We start from the raw sequence: 7,459 nt of genomic DNA, 5'->3' as shown, positions 1-7,459 counted from the left end.
ATGGCCGTGTGCATGAGGCAGGCTGCACAGAGTCAATATGGTAATCAGCCATAGGTCAGGATAGGCAGCACAGGGTCAATCTGGTCAAACAGGCTTAGGTTGGGCACAGGAGAGCAGAACATTGCAATAGTGCATCTTTGTAGGACTAGACAAGCTAGGAACCTAGGGGCATAGCTATAGGGAGTGCAGAGGTAGCAGTCGCTACCGGGCCCAGGAGCCTGAGGGGCCCAAAGACCCTTGTGCTGCATAAGAAGACACACAAAGCACTGAGGGAAGGGGGGCCCAATACTAACTCTTGCACGCCCCTGCTCATACATAATAACTAAATATAAATGGAAGTGAAAGTGACCACATATGAGCTAAGGGTACACTTACACTGGCCAATTCTGGTCCAATAACAAGCACTGATCAAAGATATACAGGTCAATCTGCACTCATTTAAAGGGCTCTTCACACGGTGTGGTTTAAAGTGAAGTGGGGACAAATGATCGTTTTTACGATCATTTTTCCCCATATGGGTGATCAGTTTACATGGTCCAATTATCTGGAATGAACAATGATGCGAACATACTATATAACATACTAAAAATTGCCCAATCTGTAATAGCACCATTACTTAGTTCCCCTAACACAGGCATGTCCAAAGTGCGGCCCGCCAGCTGTTGCAAAACTACAACTCCCAGCATGCCTGGATAGCTTACAGCTATTAGGGCATGCTGGGAGTTGTAGTTCTGCAACAGCTGGAGGGCCGCAGTTTGGACATGCCTGCCCTAACATATCACAAGGAGGTCCCAACCATGGATTTATGTGGCTTCTTAGAATCTGATATGAGGTTTATTGGACAACAGTAAAAGCAAGTCTTATATCGCTTTTACAGAAGGGTTGGAGCAGCCATCACAAAAGTTTTGTTCAGGAGTCTCTCCATGATAAAAATGTTGAGTCACTGCTTTACCTTATGCCCCTCTAAAGTACTAATGCTTCACACTTTTCATATTTAGGAAAAGTCTCCCTTTCCAAAAATGGCTTTGGCATCCAAGATAAATTGGAATAACTACCATGACCACTGTGTAGGAAGCCATTCAGTTATGCAGTGGTTTCCAGAATACCTGGGCCATCCCCATTTGTTGAAGTCTATGCCAATCAAATATTTATCCAGGATAAAATTAAAATGAACAAAACTTTTTGTTTCAAAATGAGACAATCGTGCAGCAAATGATCACTTCTTCACCCAGACACCCGTTTTAGAATTTATGGAACACTGCTATAGATAATGAGAAGAATTTATCAAACATATTTGCAACTTTTGTGGCATTAAAATGTGCAAAAATGGCATGCGCCAAAATTTGGGACAAAATTGTGAGACTTTTGTACTTTTTGCAACACGTTCATATCTTTCCCACAAAGTGGTCGAGGCATAGCAGCATAGCCAGCAAGTTGCCTATAATTTATATCAGAAACTGCTAATAATTGGAGTTTGGCTTTCTGGTACATGGAGGGCCAGAGATGTGCCTAATTTATAGAGGCATGTTCCTTGTGGTGTACCTAGCATGGAGGCAGACCACTTGGCTATTAAGGGGCCCAAGGTAAGGGGAGGTCCAGTTCTAAACTGCTTCTTCTATTCCAGAGATACACTAGATCAGGCATGCTCAACCTGCGGCCCTCCAGCTGTTGTAAAACTACAACTCCCACAATGCCCTGCTTTAGGCTGATAGCTGTAGGCTGTTCGGGCATGCTGGGAGTTATAGTTTTGCAACAGCTGGAGGGCCGCAGGTTGAGCATGCCTGCACTAGATTGACTGCATTTGCCGAAAGCCACCACTAGATAAACCTCAGTGCATAGTTATTATTTACAGCATCTATTGATACCAATGGTAACTTATAAATTCCTATGTATTGAAGATTTAGATCAGTATAGAGGAGGATCATCCATGTATGATGTGAATACATTGAGAAATACATGGGGTTATTTATTAAGACTTAACTCCAGCACTAATTACATAAAGATTGGCATACGAGATGCAAATCTTGATAAATGTTATTTGTGGTCGGGGCACTCACAAAAGAAGGATTCCTACCTGCTGGCTAGCTAAAGCGGTTAGAGTTATGCTGAAACCGCGACGTCGAAGGGATAGCTGAAGGAGGCCATCCCCTTGTTGTGAAGCTGAGATTGAGGGTGGGTAGGGTGGGAGAGTTTGACACGTCGTTCATTGAAGGAGGGGCAGAGGTGCCATGATATAGGCAACCGTGCCCCTCCCACAAATACAGGCCAATTAATCGGCCTTAACACTTGTGGTCGGGGCACTCACGAAAGAAGGACTCCTACCTGCTGGCTAGCTAAAGCGGTTAGAGTTATGCCGAAACCGCGACGTCGAAGGGATAGCTGAAGGAGGCCAAAAAGAACAACAATTCCTATCATATCGCAAAGCTACAAACATTTATTCATAACACCAAATTCTGACAAGCAAGATTCAGGAATGTAGCGGCTGCAACAGGACGAACGCCAATGACCTAGTCTTGTAATTACATGTGCTGGAACCCGATTCCTTGAAGCGGCGGATGCCGCCCCTATGCAAAGCGAATGCCCGGATATTGAGGACGGGTCCACTGCAAGATTCGTCAGTAAACATGAATATGAGTTATGAATTGAGGACCGGTAAGGTGAGTATTGTTGAATGGTAGCAAGGACTGTCGGGCGGCTTGTTTGGCAGAGAGGACAGAAGCTGTTGCAGCACGGGACACCAATGATGAGAGGTCGGGAAGAAAAACACCTGGGTCGGAGGGCCTACGTGAGAGGTCTTGGTGGTGAGTAGCGAGAGTATGAAAGCATCTCTAGAAGCCGAGAGCTGACTGAGAGTGACGTATCTGCTACTGTTAGCCGGGGAAGTAAACTCGGCCGGTCTCAAAACCCGTAAAAGGCCGGGTACATGGCAGCTTTTATTACCAAACTAAGCAGGGCACCGAATGGTTTTGTCTAACAAGTCGGAAAGGTCGCGGAAAAGCTGGCCAGTGACGGGTAGCCGGCGAGTGCGTGACTCGCAGTCGCTTTTCTCGAGACCCCTCAGAGTAGCTTTACTGGCATGAATTGAAAATAATGAACCTGACTGAGGGAAACTCATGGCTCTAAATAGTTTCAGATTGGTGTGACAGTAACCTATGAAGGCCAGGATGTACGGAACGAACTCGGTGTCACCTTGCGGACAAGAGTCCTGAAATCTCTGGAAGGCTCTCCAACCTGTCTGGTAGGCTCTGGCTGTATTGGGTGAGAGGGACTTGAGTAACAGTGACTGAGCGGTGGCGAGATGAGCGTCTATGGAAGGATTAGAGCAGCGTATGGAGGGACTGGGCTCCCGATGGCGTCTGCTTCTGGACAGATCTGTGAAAAAGGGGTAAAATTAAAACGAGATAACGCGTCGGCTGCTACGTTGTGGTTACCGGCTACATGTGAAGCTACGTAACAAAATTGGTATTGTAATTACAGAAGGACAAGGCGCCGAAGAAATAACATGACACATGGAGACTTAGAAGAACCACTATTGAGAATCTCGATGACGGCTGTATTATCGGACACAAAGGACACAGTCTGACCTGACCAACTTTGACCCTAGGTATAGGACACTGCCGGTAGAGTTCAAAAACTGCTGAGGTACGGAAAACCCAGGAATGGAACTAACTTCGATTGGCCATCTGTCTGCTAACCAATGGGTGCCAAAAATAGCCGCGAAACCTGTATTGGCAGTGGCGTCGGACAAAATTACGGGAGAGTTGTCGGATATTGTGGGAACAAAGGGTGATGGTCAGCGGACTGTAAGTTCCTGCTCTCGTGTGTAGACTCTGGAAGGGCCACCACCCCGGTGTGGAAACCGAACCTAAACCCTGTACTAAGGAACTCCACGAAGCCTGGGTCAGAATACCTGCGTAAGAACTGCTGCAACCGAACTATATTAACAACACACATGTAATTATTATCTGATTTTAATGAACAGACTACTTTAGGGTGGGCTCTGAAGCAGTTTAGTACATATGTGTAGCAAGCGACACTGACTGAAGTTACAGGATGCGTAGTTGAAATTATTACAAATCTGTGACCTGCCGAGTAGTTTGATGGGTCTACCCAGCTTGTCAACTAAACCAGAGGATCTGTGTGAATCGGACGGGCCAGAACAGGACCTGTAGAACTGGACCCCTCACTTAAAACAGCCTTATGACACCACACAGTAGAATGGTCAACTGAATGGCACAGGGAGCACGAAGGTGCCCTAAGCCCGGCGAAATGCCTACAAAAATCTCCGTATCAATGTTAGCCCAATTTGTGAGAAACTGGAACTGACTTAAAGTGGCAGCTGCCTTGGCCGAGAAAGAACAATGGTAGTCGTAGAAGGAACTACCACCATACATGTATCCCAACTCCGTTATCCTAAATAAATACAAATCAAGTTCTTCCCTTCTCTCATTCAACATCAGATGGATTTGTGTCAGAGAATTCTGAACTGTGACCATGGGGACCTCTTCCTGCTGCTGAGGGCCTGAGTTAACGACCAGTAACCGGTATAACTCGGCCTTCCTAGCAGAAGCGGGATACGAAATACCCCTTCTGGACAACTCCGTCATCAGCCTAGGGACGGTCCAACTGCGAAGAGACGACACACTGCCCCCTTCTGACATCCTGGCGGGGTTCTCGTCGACCGAAGTCTCCACTATGTCTGAAGCACGTGACATATCCTGTGGATACAGTATGCACAAATCAAACCCTGACTGTCAACCGACACCAGGATCATGTGACGTAAGCTGTGAGTAGGTTGAGACCCATGCAACTGTGAAGAATACGAGTGAAAAGGGACGAGAGGACCTGAGCCAAGGAGAAGCGATAGCTGAACCTAGAACACCCCAGTGATTGATGAGTCTGACGGTGGCACAACTGACCCACCACCAGAAGGAGAGAAGAGGAATAGTAACACGACACAGCCACTGCCATACTGTACCCTGATGGTTGAACAACGTGCAGAATATATTTGAAGAAGGACGACACAGATCCTGGAATAAATCACATGTAAGATCCCTGCAAACGACATACCGCCAGGCATAGAGGCGTGCGCCCAACAATACGGAGATCCTCTAACTAGCACTGAACAAGTGTGACGCCCCTTCCCTAAAACACAACTCTATCAATAAAAAAGCATGTATTCTCTTTTTTTTTTTTTTTTTTTTTTTTTTCTTTATTTATTCCCCTCTTTTTTTTTATTTATTTTTTAACAACCCTAACTAAATCTCCCCAAGGTGGTCATAGCTCTGGTGGCCACTAGATGGAGCAAACACAGAGCACAGAGCCATGGACTGCACTGCCGGCAGTCACCACAAGAGGGAGCCTGCACCATCCAACGCTGCTCATGGACTGTATTGGCTCCAGCGGCCACCAGGGGGAGCCCACACAGTTACCAGCCACCTGTAGCTCGTGCAGACAGCAGAGAAGACCACAAGCAGGAACGCACGGGTAAGTGTGCTGCAAGATGACATGGGGCCAGTGCGGGCATAAAGGGGGGGGGGGGGACCATGCTGCTGCCAAGGACCCTGCCTAACTAGTGGCACAGCGGCCTGTGCCAGACATTGAAGGGGGGGAGAAATTTGAATCGGGATCACGCTGACCCCTGCACCCTACGATTCATGCCACGTGGGAGCTGAAGCTGCCTGGCAGACGCTCCGGTGCAGTGTGGCTCCCCCTTTACCTAGGGAGCCGGCACTGCCGGCCGGACTTGTGAGATCGAGACTGCAAAGCGTGGCAGTCACTTACCTGATCCAGTAGCTTGCGCACAAAACAAACCTCTGAGAAACGAACTTCTGGGAGCTTGACCAGAGGCAATCCTCACGCACCGAACGAGGCCAGAGTTTGACACGTCGTTCATTGAAGGAGGGGCAGAGGTGCCATGATATAGGCAACCGTGCCCCTCCCACAAATACAGGCCAATTAATCGGCCTTAACACATACTGTATAACCTCATGATACTAACCAAAGGAATAAAATATGAGAACTAGACGTGTCCACATAAGGACAATCAGAGCCCAGGCAGGTGCCTCTTCTCATCCTAAAGCTTGTCCATTCTTTCAACATCTTCACAAGTAGCACTCCCATCTGTGTGATGATTTCGTAAGTAGGTCATGGTATATCATGGACATTTCCTATTGACATCACTTGAGATTTTCACTTCAATGTGCAATTTTCACTTTTTTGACCACATGCAACTGTTAACCTTGTTTCAGCAGGCTGAGAAGCATCAAACCACATATATGTATTAACCCACAATACATATGTATCTTTTAAGATTTAGATGAGTGTGATCTAATTTCTGTCCATTGCCCAATGAGCTCTTACAGTATATTAGAAGTAGAAAGCAACTGACTGCAACCATATTATATGTTATTATTAGGGATGAGCGAACTCGAACTGTATAGTTTGGGTTTGTACCGAATTTTGGGGTGTCCGTGACACGGACCCGAACCCGGACATTTTCGTAAAAGTCCGGGTTCGGTGTTCGTCGCTTTCTTGGCGCTTTCTTGGCGCTTTTTGAAAGGCTGCAAAGCAGCCAATCAACAAGCGTCATACTACTTGCCCCAAGAGGCCGTCACAGCCATGCCTACTATTGGCATGGCTGTGATTGGCCAGAGCACCATGTGACCCAGCCTCTATTTAAGCTCGAGTCACATAGCGCCGCCCGTCACTCTGCTCTGATTAGCGTAGGGAGAGGTTGCGGCTGCGACAGTAGGGCGAGATTAGGCAGATTAACTCCTCCAAAGGACGTGATTATTGATCGATCTGCAGCTGTGCATCATTGAGCTGCTGATACTCAATTGCTCACTGTTTTTAGGCTGCACAGACCGTTTGTCAGTCACTTTTTTCTGGGGTGATCGGCGGCCATTTTGTGTCTTGTGGTGCGCCAGCACAAGCTGCGACCAAGTGCATTTAACCCTCAATGGTGTGGTTGTTTTTTGGCTAAAGCCTACATCAGGGTGAAGCTGTCACACCAAGTTCATTTAACCAGCAATAGTCTGTTTATTTTTTGGCCATATACTACATCAGGGGCAAGCTGCGCCTGTCACCAAGTGCATTTAACCCTCAATGGTGTGGTTGTTTTTTGGCTAAAGCCTACATCAGGGTGAAGCTGTCACACCAAGTGCATTTAACCAGCAATAGTCTGTTTATTTTTTGGCCATATACTACATCAGGGGCAAGCTGCGCCCGTCACCAAGTACATTTAACCCTCAGTAGTGTGGTTGGTCAAGCAGTCACACCAAGTGCATTTAACCAGCAATAGTCTGTTCATTTTTTGGCCATATACTACATCAGGGGCAAGCTGCGCCCGTCACCAAGTGCATTTAAAGCTCAGTAGTGTGGTTGGTCAAGCTGTCACACCAAGTGCATTTAACCAGCAATAGTCTGTTCATTTTTTGGCCATATACTACATCAGGGG

The sequence above is a fragment of the Bufo gargarizans genome, chromosome 6, assembly GCF_014858855.1.
Source record: "Bufo gargarizans isolate SCDJY-AF-19 chromosome 6, ASM1485885v1, whole genome shotgun sequence".
NCBI lineage: Eukaryota > Metazoa > Chordata > Amphibia > Anura > Bufonidae > Bufo > Bufo gargarizans.
This window is presented reverse-complemented; position numbering follows the sequence as displayed.